This window comes from Rhinolophus ferrumequinum, chromosome 7 (genome assembly GCF_004115265.2).
Source record: "Rhinolophus ferrumequinum isolate MPI-CBG mRhiFer1 chromosome 7, mRhiFer1_v1.p, whole genome shotgun sequence".
Classification (NCBI taxonomy): Eukaryota; Metazoa; Chordata; class Mammalia; order Chiroptera; family Rhinolophidae; genus Rhinolophus; species Rhinolophus ferrumequinum.
In genome coordinates, this window is record NC_046290.1 from 83,875,651 (window position 1) to 83,892,728 (window position 17,078).

General features: G+C 33.6%; 1 protein-coding gene and 1 non-coding gene across 2 annotated transcripts in view; both read left to right on the forward strand.

Annotated features, from left to right (window-relative positions):
- LOC117025251 (zinc finger protein 474-like) overlaps positions 1 to 16,198 on the forward strand; it is an 84,940-nt gene extending 68,742 nt beyond the window's left edge. The window contains exon 6 of the mRNA XM_033111091.1: positions 16,111 to 16,198. The gene's annotated coding sequence lies outside the window, so the exon portion shown is untranslated. The remainder of the gene's footprint in view (positions 1 to 16,110) is intronic.
- LOC117025409 (U6 spliceosomal RNA) lies at positions 5,723 to 5,829 on the forward strand. The gene has a single exon (XR_004423612.1). It is a non-coding gene; the product is annotated as a U6 spliceosomal RNA (small nuclear RNA).
- Positions 16,199 to 17,078: the final 880 nt, after the last annotated feature.

Sequence of the window (17,078 nt, forward strand, 5' to 3'; positions counted from 1 at the left end):
TTTAAATGATTTCAAGAGATACACTAATGTACAAAACCCTCACAAGGACTCTGAGTGTGTTGACCACTGTGATGTTATACCAGACTGCTCAGCATGTCCCAGGGCTTTCTCAAATTCTCAGAAATGTATCCTATGTGTGGGTAACAGTGGCTGTACTCAATCACTGTTCTTGGATCATTATTTCTGGAACCTTTTTAAAAGTTGGCAAAGAAGCACTCAACTTTCAGACCACTTTCTAAATGTTATCAGATGTTTGATCTAGGAACTAAGGATTAAGCCTCTGTAAATAGCTTGGTCAATTTGTGTTTAGCAAGAACACAATGGGTGTCTCTGTTCCTACTGTATAGATTGACCTATGTATGCATTTTGACCCATTCGTTTCTTCCACTCCATTTATGCATTAACTTAAAAATATATTTCACAGAGGTAAATAAGACAGGCACTTCCTGCCTTCATGAAACTTCTAGGTTAATGGTAAATAAAATATTAGAAATAATTACATAAAAATATTGTCATAAGTATTAAAAATGAATCAAATACTATGAAGTACTATGAAGCATGATAGAGAATGTGATGGGGGATTTTTATCTTCTCAAATTTCAAAAGTACATAGATTAGCAATTTAAAATGCTACAAAATTACAAAATTTTTTGAACAATTGAGATCTTTTGTCTCTTTCTTTTTTTTTGCTTTGACTCTTGCAGGTAAATAAGAAATAAGAATTAAAATATATATGTCCAAATAACATAGCATTTCCCCTGGATTTTTAGAAGGTTGCATGATGATCTCTAAAGAAAGAAGACATTGTTCCATTGGCAATCTTTGAGGAGAAGTTGAAGCTTGTTGGCCATTATGTAGGAATTAGAAGCTGGAGGGAATGTGAGAAAACATTTCACTTCTCAAATCAGTAAGGTAAACTTAAGATCTGAAAGAATGTTCTCACCTTTCCCAGCAATATCTTATAACTGCATTTGAGTGACTACAGCCTGTGATTGTAAGAACATAATCTGCTAAGTATTAAAATAAGTCAAGTGAAATAATGAGGAAGAGTGCAACACATATAAACCAGTGGTTAGTTACAAGAATTCTAAATTAAGATTTCAGGAAAGCAGAAACTTGGGACATTTTCTAGGCAACTCTCAGCTTCATTCAATTCACAAGTTGATTAGAGCAGAAAAAATTGCAAAACAGTAGGAACAGCTGGTATTCTAGAGCTGTGGGAACAGTCTGTGTATCATATTAGTCTGTATCTGTCTCTGCTTGCATGTGATGTATATTTATCTTCTCAGTTTTCTGAATAATTCAAACATTTGTGTTTTAATTTATAAATTATTCCAAATTATGCAAATAATTTACTAAAATCTATATTTTTGTCTAGTGTTGGTAAGGTTTAGTCATAAAATCCAAGACATAAAAGCTATTTTTAAAATGGGAATGAAGAAAGCATGGGATAGGGAGGGATTTCACTGAGGGATAGTTAAAAAACAAAAAGGTATTATTATGTTCATCTAGATTAAAAGAACATAATCCAATTGAAATTCTTCTTTTAAGATGGTGCCAGAAAGGAATTTATTTTTCTTTGTAGTAATGCTACAAAGACTTGAAGTAACTTACCTAGTAATTAGTTACATCATGGGAAAGAAAAATCTCATTTGTGTTTGCATTACTAAAAACTAAGGCAAAGAAACCAAGATGGAGTAGACCAGTTCTCTTTATCTGTCAGCAATGGTAAATGTTGATCTCTGTTTCTCCATGAATGCTATATGTATATCTGGAGGAGGCTAAAACTTTCTGCCAAACATGCAGAACTGATACTTGCTATCCAGCAAACCATACTCCTCCCAGCTATTGCTTCTGGCTTGATGACCCTCACTACACTACACAGTTCATTTTGGATAGGAATTGTTCAATACGGTTGTCTCTTGCTCCTAAAAGCAAATACATTACAAATTGGTATAAGATTTCTGGTTTCCTTTCAGAGCATTGTCAGATAAATGTGTTTTTTCTCCCTGTACTGGTACAAATGTCCTCTCCTTCACTATTTTAATTTTATGAGAGCTTCGATACTGCCATCAAAGTCAAATAAAAGTTCGAAAGGCTAAACTCTTTCTTTCATTTCTTTATCCCTGTGAGAGAGGGAATCCTGGGGTGAGTTATAGGGGAGGATAAAAGGCCTTTTTGTGTAAGAAGCAAGACTTCATTATATTGCCTGTGTTTGGAAATATCCACATGGTGTTCAATTTCTTTTTTTATATCCAACACTGGCAGTTTCTGGCACCTAACAATAAAATTCTGGTGTTTCCTATTGGATTCTTGGTAAATGCTACTACTTCATCTGAATTACAGTTTATAAAATAATATAAGCAACTAACTCATATTGTATTAATAAAGGAAATTCTCCTGCTGGATCCAAGTCAATCTCACTATGCCTAAACAGAAAACAATTGTATTGAGTTTATATTGGCATTCTTAGCCCTAGCTGTTTCTACAAGAGTAGATCTAAGTGATACTGCCTTAAGAATTTTGTATAGAGTAAGACATTTCCATTTAATGACAATTGAAACGAAAGCAAGCATTTCCTTCTTTAGCAAGTTATTCTACAAAGTTTTCCAGACAATTTGAAGGGTTATACTTCAGTGAGGATTATAGAAGCTATACTTTTAGCTGTGTTTTTAAGTGGGGTGGAACAGTGACTCTTTCTGTTCTGTATATTCCCCTATGTCTCCTAGGGTTATAAGTACAGAGACGTTTACCTCCAGTACTGGTTTTTGGATTAACTATATCATCATCAGTTGGAGAACTTTAAAAATAATACATATTTGAAGACACCAGTCCCAGGGATTCTTATTCAGTTGGTCAGAGGCAAAGCTTTGGAGTCTGTTATTTGTAAGTCTCTTACTCAATTTTCAGATATGCCATGTTTGGGAAACAGTTTCTAAATCCATAAGATACTTTAATTACTTTTTCCTGAAATACTTTTTCCTGAAAACATGAAGAAATAAAATAATGACTTCTGATCATGCCAAAATAAATGTCCCCCTGCTTTCTTTGTGGCTTTTATTTTTTCAAAGAAAATGTGGTGGTGGCAAAGCACTAGATTGTTCAAGAAGAGCCAGCTCAGCCAAACTTACGTAATTTGTCAGATATATTTTAGGTACCCTTGGGCCCTCTCTTTGCCCGTGGTTGCCTAGGTGTCCGTACCAGTTAGGATAAACTAGGTTATACTGTAGAAACAAACAGCCCCCAAATCTCAGTGGTTTAACCCAGTAACATTTATTTACTACACATGCTACAGATCCATATGATCGACTGTAGCTTTGCTCAACAGCATTTTCTGTGGAGCTCAGGCTGACAGAGAAGCCTCTGTGTAGAACACAACACTGCTGGTTAGTGTGGCCGAGTGGCAAAGAAGACATGGTGAATCATGTGCAGGCTCTTAAAGCTTCTGCCTAGGGAGGGTCACACAGCCATGTGTGACTTCCACGGGGAAGGGTGTAATCCCCCAACAGGAAGTGGTAACAAATATTTGAGAATCAGGCAGCACCACATCATTCTCTTCAGAAAATGAATAGTGCTCATCTTAAGCCAACAGAAAACAAGTATTTATTGAGTACCTACCATGTCACAGACACTGTGAATGCAGCAATAAATGGAAAACACAAAATCCCTGACCTATTGGGGGCTTTCAATGAAGGAATGAGAAGGGGAATCAAAATATTTTTCTTTGAAGGAAAAAAAAAAGCAGGATAGGAGAATAAGACTGATGACAGCGTTGGGAGTTCTATTTAGACAAAATACTCAGGGAAGTGTCTTGTGAGCTATATGAACATAGAGTTTAAAGAGAATGGAGTCTATGTCAAGACCTGGAGGGGATTTTGAGACAGAGAGTAGAGCAGCAATTGCAAACGTCCTAAGGCGAACATTTGTTGCCTGATGAGAACTATAAGAAGGCCTGAGTGGATGGATAGACACTTCCATTCCAAAAGGGAGAAATAGGAAAGAAAGAAGGGTAACAGCTTCCAAAACCGTTCAAACTATATGGTCAATTCCATGAAATCTTAAAACTCAAGTATAATCCTCTTTGGCTTAATGCTCTGCCCTCCAGGCCCAGGTGGGGCAAAGGTCCTTCCTTCTAGACATAGTGGGGGGAAGTCCCAACTTGTGGACCCAGTAGTAATGATCTTGCCTCCAAAGATTGGCCAGCCTGGCCTGTTGAAAATGAGGTGGTCTCTCCTTTTGAAACCAAGGAGGCAGTCCTGATGATCCCCAAATTGCCTTCGGGGTTATTCCTCCCTTGTCTTAAAGAACAGTACACATTTGCAGTCAAGTAGCTCTAGAGTTCTGTCTTGTAAAATCCAAAGTCCAACAGTCTTTCTTCATTCTTTCCATCTCCTTTCTCTTTAGATCAAATTGGCAGTTTTCCTGTTGAGGAGGCTGATTAAATCCATGGTGTACACACGTACTAATCTCTTTTTCGAAGGGATGCTTGGCCATACCCTCACTGTTCTCTGCCTAACAAGTTTTCTTATTTTTTTACAATATGGATAGACTGCAAAATTTTCAAATCTTTCCTTCTGCTTCTTTGTGCTAAACAATTTCATTTTGAAGTCATTTCTCTCTTCTCACATTTGACTATAAGCAGTCAGTAGGAGCCAAGCCCCGCCCCCGCCACACACACACACTCTTCAACATTTTGTTTAGAAATTGTCTCAACTAAATATTCAATGTTTTGGCTTGCAGGTTCTACTTTCCACAAAACACTAGAACACAGTTCAGTCAATTCTTTGACGCTTTATAACAAGGATTGCCTTCTCTTCAGTCTTCAACAATATGTTCTTCATTTTTGTATGAGACCTCATCAGAATGTACTTTACAGTCCATGATTCTACCGACACTCTCTCCTGGATTCCTTAGGTATTCTCTAAGAAGAGTGGGGCTCTCTCTATAGCTCGCCTCCTCTGCTTCTGAGCTGTTCACGAGAATCACCCAAAATGGTCTGTTCACAGCAGTGTAGGCTCCTTCTCTCATGCACCTCAAACCTCTTCCAGCCTCTACTCCATTACCTAGTTCCAAAGCTGCTTCCATATTTGTAGGCTTTTGTTATAGCTGCACCTCACTCTCAGTGTCAATTGCTGTCTGAGTCCATTCAGGCTAAAACAGAATACCGTAGACAGGGTGGCCTTATGAACAACACAAATAAGAAATTTATTTCTCCCAGTCCGGAAGCAGGGAAGTCCAAGATCAAGGCACAGGCAGATAGATTCTCTGTCTGGTGAGGGCCCACTTCCTGGTTCATAGATAGCTGTCTTCTTGCTGTATCTCCACATGGTGAAAGGGGTGAGAGAACCCTCTGAGGCCTCCTTACTTAGGGCTCTAATCCCACGTATGACATAATCACCTCCCCAAGGCCCCACCTCCTAATACCATCACATTGGAGGTTAGGATTTCACCATGATTTTTGGAGGGACACAAACATTCAGTCTATGGCAAGATCATTGGTCATTTTGGCAAGAGACGATTAAGTGAAGTGGTAGAATTTAGAAAGCATGACTGGAGCAGTAATAGAATCTGAGAATTTGGAGGGTAAATACGGACTTTTTAAAAAGGTGTCACTGTAAATGAGAACAGGTAGATGGGCTCACTGCTTGGCAGTTATCTTTTCTGTTGTAATTGTACCACTTTACATAATTGCCAATAGTACTTTAACAGTTCCGGTTGCTCAGTGCTCGTTTCAGCAGCACATACATTAAAACTGGAACAATACAGAGAAGATTAGCATGGGCCTGGCCCAAGGATGATATGCAAATTCATGAAAAGTTCCAGTTGTTCCACATCCTTTCCAACACTTGGGATGGTCAGTTTTGTTAATTTTAGACATGTTAATGAGTATATAGTTGTGTTTTTAAGTTGCATTTCCCTGATGACTAATGATATTGATTATCATTTCATGTACTTATTAGCCATTTATATAGCTTTTATAAAGTGTCTCTTCAAATTTTCCATTTTTTTATTGGGTTTTTACTCTTTATAATTGAGTTATAAGAGTGCTTTATGTATTCTGAATACAAGTCCTTTGCCAGATATTGGTTTTGCTAATAGTTTTTCATCATCCATGCCTTGCATTTTTGTTTTCTTAGTGGTGTCTTTCAATAAAAAAAGTTTTCAATTTTGAAGAGGTCCAACTTAATTTTTTTTCCCCACGCTTCATGCTTTCAGTATTCTAAGAGATATCTCTGTACTCTAAGGTTGCAAAGATTTTCTCTTATGCTTTCTTCTAAACATTTTCTCACTTTGTTTATTTTATTTGTGTCTATGATCCTTTTTGAGTTAAATATTAGGTATCATGTGATGTGAGTGTTGATGTTCATTTTTTTCGTAAGGCTATCCATTCGATCCAGTAATATTTATTAGAAAAACATTCCCTTTAAATTGCATTAACAACTTTGCCAAAAACCAGTTGACCATACATACTGGCTTTACTAAATAGTTGGGCAGTGATCCCTCTTCCTCTCTATATTTTTTCCTCTCTATATTTGAATAATATTGGTGTTATTTCTTCCTCCAGGGTTTGATAGAATTCACCAGTGAAACTATCTAGGCCTGGACATTTTCTTCTTGGGAAAGTTTTGGTAACAAAGTAAATCACTTTAATAGACGTAGAATGATATATATATATATATATATATATATATATGTATATATATATGTATATATATATATATGAACATATTTTTTTCTTAAGTCAATTTTGGTATGATGTACTTTTTGGAAATTTATTTATTCATCTCCAAATTCTAATTTTTTATGCATAAAGTTATTCATAGAATTGTCTTATTCTTGAAGATCTGTGGTGTTGATAACCCCTTTTTAATTACTAATATCGAAGCTTTACATTATCTCCTTGATTAATCTAGCTAGAATTTTGTCAATTTTCTTGATCTTTTCAAAGAGCTAGTTTTGGGCTTTGCTAAGTTTCTCTTTGCTAAGTTTGTCCATTTTCCATTTCATTGATTTCTGTTCTTTATTATTTTTTTTTCTACTTACTTTGAGTATACTTTCCTCTTCTTTTCCTAGTTTCTTGCAGTGAAACTTAAGTCATTGTGTTTAGATCTTTCTTCTTTCTAATATAACAATTTAAAACAGCTTTTCCCTTTAACCACTGTTTTAGCAGTATCTCACTAATTTTGTTGTATTTTTGTTGTCATACAACTCAAAACATTTCCTGTTTATCCCCATGATGTCATCTTTAACTCATGACTATTATTTCACTTGCAAATATTTAATATTTTCCTAACATATAGTATTGTTGCTGGTTTCTAATGCAATTCCTTTATGGTCAGAGAATTCACTTTGTATAATTTTCCCTTTTAATTTTATGAAAATGTGTTATATGCCCCACACATGGTCTATAAACACTTGGGAAAGAAAATGTGTATTCTCTAGTTTTCTATAACTTAGGTCAAGGTGATTGATAATGCTGTTCAGATCTTCTATATCTTTACAGGTTTTTAGTTTTGTTGCTTTGTTTTGTTTTTGTCTTATTGTTCTATCATTTGTAAGAGATGGGTGTTAAAATCTCCCATGCCTCAGAGAGTAGCCTTAGACTTGTGCGGGTTCATACGGAGAATCCGGGTATGCACCTCTCCTCTGGATTCTCTCTCACTCTCCAGCCTCTGGGGACTCGTTTTCCTCATTTCATTGGCCAGAAATACCAGGTATTTCTTGGAGTTATAGCCACTTACAGTATGCTGCCACAGCACTCCAAGGTCAGGGTCTGCTACTGGAGCAAAACCACAAGAGACTAGAGAAAAAATGAAAAATTCATTCCTGTGCAATCACTTGTGAAAGTTTTGACTTCTTTCCACAATCTACTTACTTTGGTTTACTTTTCAGAATCCTGAAGTAGTTGTTTTTTGTATTTTGTTCAGAGCTTTCTCTCATAATTAGTGAGAGGGATGGGACATGTGTGAATGGAGCTTTTGTATCACACCAGTACTGACACACTGAAACCATTTTATAAGTTTTATGTAGAAAAACTTTAGTCTTTTCACCAGGGATTCTGAATTTTGTGTTTTTTCCAATAAGGTCTTCCATATCCCAAGAATATAAAATATATATATTCTATCTTGTTTCTTACAGTACTTTCAAAGTTCTTTTGTTTGTTTTGTCTTAAGCTTACTTAATTTTTAAATATTTGTCATGGGATGAAGTAAAGATCTAACTTTATTTTTTATTTAAAATAGATGATTAATTGTCCAAACACCTTTTATTGGGCAGTACATCATTTCCCCACATGAATTTGTTTTTGGATTATCTATTCTGTTCTTTTGATCAATTTCATTATTAATTTTCCAATATCTAACATTAGTTTAATTTCTTTTTTGTGGTCATAATCTGTTTTAATCTTATTTTACTCATACGCTTAACTTGTTATTCTAATTGAAATTTCAAAAATTGTATGAAGTAGGAATTCAACCATTTATTTTTAAAGAACAGCCAATTGTTCAACACCATTTTTTGCATAGTCCCTCATATAAACACACATAAATGGATTTCTGGATTCTGGATTCTCTAAACTGTTCCATTGGCCTATTTGTCTATTACTGTTCCAATACAGAGCAATGCTATGTTACACTGTTTTAATCATTATGTATATTATTGTTTTAATGAATTTCTTCATTAAAAGTGCTAATATTTTCTATATATGTGGTGCTGGATGTTAACTAGATATATTATGGTGATTATTTCACACTATACAAATATTGAATCATTATGCTATGCACCTGAAACTAATATAATGTTGTAGGTCAATTATACCTCAATGAAAAAAGTGGCGTCATTTTATTTAGGGTTTTTCCATCTAGCTTTGTAAGAGAAGGTCTATTGTATTCTCATGTTTTAAATTTTCTGATCTGATTCTGTAACATTCATGAAATGTTCTCGTCCTGGCTTTTGACTATTTCTACTTTGTCTATGCTGCTGGTCTATTCCGTTTTTAATTTCTTGAGCACTCTATTTAATTTATATTTTCTATGAAAATCAGTCATTTCTATTTAAAGAATTACTTTGTGTAAAAGTATTCTCTTTTTAAAAATTCTTGAATTTGTGATTTTTATTTCGTTATCATTCTAATGTTGCTGTTTTTTTTAAATTCTTGATCAGGTTACCAAAGGTTGATTTATTTTATTGGCATTTTCAAAGCAGCAACATTTGACTTTACATATATATTCAATTGTGTTTTTATTTTCTAATTAATTAATTTCTATTTCAATCTTTTGACTCCTACTTTCTTTGGGTGTGTTTTTATTTCTCTAGTTTATCTTGACTATACAGTTCATTTATATTTAATTTTTATTTATTTAGTACTTTTAAGCCTAGATTTTATTATTATTATTTTGTGTATTTTTAAATTTCAAAATTGATAGATTTTTCTGTTTTGGTTTCTCTCTTTTTTCCTATCCTTGAGGAGTTGTTTGTTTTGTTTTATTGTAATTTTTTTGTCTACTTGTATTGTCTACTGAGAAAAGTTTGTTAAAAATCTCCCAAGTTACGATACTCTCTTGTTGCTGGACTAGTCCCAGCGCTTACATCCCCTGATACCTATGGATTGCACTCAGAGATCCAGAAGGAGAGAGCTGGGAAAACAATACCTTGATGCAATGCCTGTTGCATCATCTCTTTACTTCCCTAGCTAGATCCAAATCAGCAGTACTCTTGGCAAGCCAGACTCTCTCTGGAGTAACTGTATGTAATTAATGAGCAAAGCAGTCTCTCAATATATGACATTCTTTGTAAGATTTTCTTGATGTGATGAAGGACATTGAAAATTCCCTGGAGAAACTCTTTGTATACACTCTGAGCACTCATTTACTTCCTTAAGATATAAATGTCTGAACTGTAAAGCAACCAAACAACTTTGAGAATAGTACCTCCTTTTAAAAGGAAGAAAAGAGGTTGAAAATATCATGGCTTCAGAAAAAAATTGTCCAAAGTGAATTATAATTAAAGTTTATTATTTATTATAGTTCACAGAGTATTTTCATATACACTAGATAATTTTACACTAACAACAATTCTGTGCTAGTATAAATTAAAAAAACAAAAACATAACTATCATCACCATTCTGATAGATACCATTGAGTACTAGGGATCAGAAGTGACTTGTTCAAAATTACAGAACTAGCACACGATGAAATCAGTACTGAAATCTTATGACAGCAAATGTCAAGTTACTTTCACTTTATCATAACAACTTCCTACACATAGAGACTAAATTTTCATGGGAAAATGCTCCTTGGATTCCAGTTTATATAGATGATGAAATTTTCGAAATGAGGAATACTAAAAGGTAGTTAGATATTGGTTGATTTCAACAGAAATGTGCTAGATCTTTTCCAGTTGCCCCCTTCACCCTTTCCGCCAGGCTCTGCACACCAGAAAGCTGACTTACACTCAGCATCATGGGCTCCCTTACCCTATGAGATCTGGTAGGGTTGACCATGGGAGAGTAGCAGGAGACCTGATTGAAGAGAGTGAGATTTGGGCATATATCGGGGGTGCGAAAAAAATGTACACATATGACTTGTATTCATCTTTGGTTATTGGTATATATTGAATATTACAATTTTAATACAGTTTTTTCCTTTGTTAAAATGTATATACATTCTTTTATGGCACCCTCTGTATTTCCACTTCTTCCTTGCAGGTTAATTTGGGCTGGCCATGTAACTTAACTGAAGACCCCAGCTCTTGTCAGGGGCTTTTTCACCAATGTCTTTTTTTCCTTATTCTAGTAGCAATTTCCTCCCCTTGCCTTCTGAGACCTAGTGTGGGAGCAGGTCCCTAGTGTTATTTTCTCCAAGTACTACACCATCCTTTGAGGTTTCTCCATATCTTGCTCACACTTCTGTGAAGGTCTCTTTTTAAACAGTCCTCAAATTATCCCATTTGAATGTGCCAGCTGTTTTTCTGCAAAGACCCTGACTGATAAAGGAAACAAATTACTCTTAAAGTTTATAGCTTAAGTAAAAAAAGATGGAGTGAAGGGACAAGTTTCCTAGCCAAGCCAAACGCTATTCATATACTAACATCTGATTACTACAGTTTTGGAAAGAAGTTGGCTCTTTTAATATATTCTTCATTGGGGATTACATATTTTTGAGACCAAAATCATGATCAGATCCAAAAGATTTCTAATACTTTATATATTGTTAATACAATTTAACAGTAAAGGAAAAAACGAGAAAAAGGAAACAACCCTTTCAGTTTCCAAAGCAGAGAGAAAAAACAGTCTAGGACTCCTAAATCATTCTGTTCCCATGAAGCTTCTTTGTCATATCTACCACCCAAAGAAATCCCTTAGAAGAGTTAGATTCTCCTGATCCTGATTCTTTGGCTGATTAAAACAGACATGGGGCACAGCAAGGGCTCACTTTCTAAAATTCAATGTAAGAAGAGAGTGGGAATGTTGATTATATGTCAACACAGGGATTGACACAATACATTTCTAGCAGATATCTATGTATGCATGAGGATTCACACACACACACACACACACACACACACACACACACACACACAGAGTCAGAAAGGTGAAACTGCAGAAAAAATGGTACGATTCTCAGAATTCATTCTGGTGTTTGGGGACTAGATGGGAATGGGGGCTATTACTTTCCTTCTGAGGCAGAGCTGGGTGACATGCTGACATGTTTTGTATTTTCTGCCAGTTGGCCACAATTTGGGTGGGTGGGAAAATATACTTCACTCCCATTCTCCTCCCTGATTCCCCTGCCATGGGTTAATTTTTAATATAATGCCATAAAGAATATTATAATTCAAAAAATAAGAAAGGAATCAAGCTGCATAATTGCTTAATCAATATAGGATAGATCTCCACTGTCAAATTGGAGTGGAGCATTGTCCTCCAGTGGATATTTTTTCTGTTGTTTGTACAGGAGGAAGACTGATACATTTTCCTCTTTTGCATTTTAATGAGAAGGGGGACTGAAAACTAGAACATAATGGCTGCAGTCACTGAGGGTTGTGAAGTAGAGCAAAACAAGAGTAGATCATTTGTACTAACAATTTTCAGTTTTGAAACAGTCTCTCTGTTGTCGTTCAAGGTAATAGGATCAAGTAGTCTACTAGAAATTCAAGTTTTAAAATTTGTGTTCTTGAACAATTATGATGGAATGCTATTTCCTTGGTTCCATTTTTAGCAGGGTAATAGGTATTTCCTCAGGCCACTAATTTAGGGGTACAAGCAGGGCACAAATTAATAATAAAATAATTTGTATGTCAGCCCTTCTAGGTTTGGAGCAATGATGATGAGAGGAAGCACTTAGAAACTAAAATTATGATTGTCAAAATTAACGTTTGTTTTCTAATTTCTCAAAGTGAGGAGAAATAGCTATACACTTTAATTGAAAATTGGTATGTTGAAACCATAGGTTTAAACATATTATTTAAAACTATAACTGCAATTGCTATTTGAACTTCAAATTGTCTGTATTTTTTCAAATGTTAAAGGAGACAATGACAAAGAAAGGAGATGCAAAACATTAAAAGCAGAAAAAGACATAGGTATGATAAAAAATCTAATATGTTAGCTTGATGATTCAAGTAAATGTGATAATGATTTATTAATTAAACAGAATGGTGGAAGAAACTTTATACTAATATCAGGTAGAGGTGAATTCAAACTGAAAGTCTGATTTCACTTGATGCAGGTTAAAATCTACAGAGAAGTTATAATTATTCCTTATTTGTTATTAACGAATATGAATAAAATATAAAATTACAGATAATAAAATATATATTTCGAAGAACGCTATGATAATGGAAGGCAACACCTCACTTTCAATTCTTTACGGATGAAAAAATGCAAAATTTAAATACAACAGATTTAAACAGTAATATGTGTACTAGTAATTAATGTGTACTAGTAATTATGCATATGTCAAATACTAAACTCTAGAAACAAGGAAATGCATCTTTTTCCCAAGGACCTATAGATATTCACAGAATTTATCATATTTTTTGAAACAATAAAACTACTATATTCCCAAAAGTAGAAATACTGTGGGCAACATTTTCTGACCAAAATGCATTCAATGCTAGAAACAAATAAGAAAATTAGAAATAAAACAAAACTGCTTTATTAAATAATACTTGGGTTAAAGAAACAATAAAATCACAATTACAGGATATCTAAAATATAAGTGTGAGAGAAAAAAATGTAAACCATATAATTTATATTACTAAAAAAGAAATAATGGAAACAAGTAAATAAGGTGATACTTGTTAAGCTAAAAAAAATGAATACCAAAATAACCTTTAAAAAAACAGAAGGAAGAAATTCTTAAATATAAGAAGCAAAAATCTGTAGAGAGACAAATGATAAAAATTACAAATGAATTCACGACTTGTTTCTGTGGGAGAAAGAAAATCAAACACAAATATTAATCATTTACCAATACTAAATATGAGGGAAATCAAAAGAGAGAAAAAAACTCAAATTCAAAAATAAGCAATGAAAAGTAGAATGATACAGATAATGAAAAAAATCATCACCAGAAAATACTTTGCAGAACTTTATACTAAACACTTTTAAAACTTGGATTGTTTTTCAAGAAGAAATAAATAGACTGCAAATTGTGAAAGAAATTGTGAATGTTGTCAAAATTTTCCAAAAAGCTTCTGACACAGAAGGTGTCTTTGGTAATTTTTTTTTATTCTTCCAAGAAACAGATGATTTCAATATGATTTAAATTTGTTCCAAAGCAACATAAAATATGAAATTCTCTTCAAATTCTTTTATGACACCAACGTATGTGTGATACTAACATAGAACAGTTTCTCTCTCTCTCTCCCCGTCCCCCTCCCTTTCCTCTGTTTTTCCTCACAGAAATTCTGAATGATGTATTAGCAGAGAGAATTTAGCAGTACGTTAAAAGAGTAATACAACCAAGTGGGATTAATTCCAAGAATGTATCTAATTCAATATTAGGAAGTACATTAATTTGTTTCAGTCAGTCAAATCACACTGATGCTAAAAGGTATTTGATTATATTCAGGACCTGCTCCTGACTTAAAAAAATTTTTTTAAGTATCCCCCAAATTGTAAATAAGATATTCTTATCATGATAATCCACATTTGGCAAAAAAAATAATGTAAGAAAAATTGTATTCAAAATAGTAATAAAAACATAAAATGAAAATAAAAAACATATGAATAAACTGATGAAGAAATATTAATTTTTTTAATTTGAAAAAAAATTAAAATTTAAATAATTAAAATTAAATGATTTAAAATTATACTAAAGGACACTAAAAATAATTTAACAAATAAAAATACATGTCATGTTTTGGATTACAAAAACTCAGTATTTTAAGGCTATTCATCCATTCGTTGTCTTCCAAATCATGCATACTATCCATGTATTTTTACTTAATATTGAAGCAATATTTTCTCAGGAATTTGTAAGTTATTCTAAAATTAATTAAAAAAACAGATAAATCCACTACTACGTTTTCTAGGAATAGTTGTTTTACATATTCGAATCCATATTACCATATTCTAACCCTGACCCCATTGCCAAGGAAATTTGGAAGGACTAAAAAGAAATAACTATAAGAATACTTATCCTACTAGATATTAAAATTTATAAATTACAATATCTAAAACAGAACTGCTACTGGAGGCACAGAAGCAGTCTGAATTGAAACATAATAAAATAGTCAGAAATAGACTTAAGAATATGTGGTAGTTAAATATATGATAAGATGGCATTTCAAATTTGTGACAATATGAATAGAATTTCCAATAAATCGTGTTGCAATTACTGGCTAGACGTTTGGGGAAAAGAAACTGAATCCCTTGTGGAAAAATAACTTCTAGATGGATCAAATATTTATATACATATTTTTAAAAGATAAGGAAAGGAAAGAAAGCAACCATAAAATACTAGAAGAAAATATGGGTGAACAATTTTATAATCTTAGAAATATAAGCAATATAAGTAATTAAGTTTTGTCAAGTTTGGTTACATAATAATGTAAACTTTGTGTACCATGAAATAAACTTTTAAAGTAAATCCAAAACCAAAGTACAAGCTGGCAAATATATGAGAAAGAGTCAGTGAACTTTATTTATGAAGAATATATGAAGAAGTCTAGCATATCAATGAAATAGTCAACCAATCCAACAGAAATATGGGTTAAAAAAAAATCCCCAAAACAGGCAATGCAAAAAAAGGAGAAATATAAGGACTTATAAACATGTGGAAAACAGTCACTCTCACTAATAGAGAAATGGAAAAAATATATATATATATCTATATTATTTTTCACTCGTGAAATTAGTAAATGTTTATGTGACTATGGGCAACAATGATGTGTACAAATCTTATTGGTGTGAATGTAACTCTATAGATTTCTGGAAAGCAGTGTGGAAGTGTGTATTATATCTTAAATTAGATACCTTTGACCTAACAACTTCCCTTCTAAAATTATCCCCAGGCGATCATTGTATAGGTTCAATTAATAGAGTATATGCATGAGGATTTTCTTTAACATATATAAACAATCTGTAAATGTCCCTCAGCGTGAAACTGATTCAGTAAATTATGGTAAAAATTGTAGAACATTATATATCCAATAAATAATATAGATCTGAATACAATTACCCAGAAGGATGCTTATGACATATTTTTTGGTTGAGAAGGATAAAAATAGTAGGTAAAGAATAAACTGCATGTGTAATTATGTATAATAAGATCCAGCTATGTAAATGTACACATAGAAATATACAAACTTTTACAATTATGTATCAGTTATCTTTCCCTTGAATACAAGTAACAGAAACTCAGTTCTAAGTGATTTAAGCAGAGGAACTTTTTGGCTCAGATAGCTAAAAAATGTAGAGTTTTGGTTTGCTTTCAGGCATATCTTTTTCAGTGCTTCTACCAGGGTCGCCAAGAAGAGCCAGTTTTTCTCTGTTCTCAAGTTTCTGGTCTATTTTCTCTGTGGTGGCTCTATTTTCAAAACATTATCTCCCCTCCTGGTGACAAGATGACTGCCACAATTTTTGTCTCTCCTCTTCATTTCAGCACTACCATGAAAGACTCTTTTTTTCTGATTACTCAGTTGAAAGCTCTGTGTTCATTGGACCTGGTTGACTTAACTTGGGACATTTGCCCATACCCAAATCAACAGTGTGATCTGGAGAATGGAAGATTCTTACTGGCTTAGGCCTGTGCTGGTCCACCATATATCCACTATATCCATAGGTAATACAGGATAACACCTTTAGCTTATGGCCTCAGAGTTGGATGGGGTGGGGGTAGAGAGGAGAAGTCTCTCTAAAGGAAAACTGGTGGTCTTATTATTACCTAGAGAAGGGTAAGGACATGCTTGGCCACTAAAAGAACAAAAGTTGATCCCTTCATGATGATGTTACTGGACATATTTATTTTTTTCCTTCCTACTTTCATGTGTTATTTAAAACTTTGCCATTTTTTAAATTAGCAACAACTCTGAAAAACTATGAGCATGCATCATTTTTGTAGATAAACAATAACTCTGTTTTCACTATAAATAATAGAGAGATTTATTTCTCTAGTCCATGCTATGTTTGCTCTTTTGTATTTCTGCCTTGCTTTTTTACTTATTTTTCACTCCTGTAAACCTCTCAGTATTAACTTCTTTCTGTTATCTTGCAATAGCTGTTATTCAAGTTTCCAAAGTCATGTACAAAAGAATCTGTGCAAAAACTGAAGCTATTACCCTAAGAAGTATTTCAGAAAAAGAAATGTAGAAGTAAAGAAAAAGGGGGGGCTCCAGAACGTTTGAAGGGAGCATTAGGGGACTCATTTTGAAGTTATATTCACACAAGACACATAATTTTTACTTTGCTTGCAATTTTATATGCTGTTGCTGGAGGGAAAGGTGGCTTTCCAAAACCTATTTGATACTGACTTTGGTGAATGGTTAATTTAGATCAGTGCCTCAAAAACTTTCATGTATACACGAGTCACCTAGGGATCTGTGAAAATACTCATTCTAATTCATATGTTCA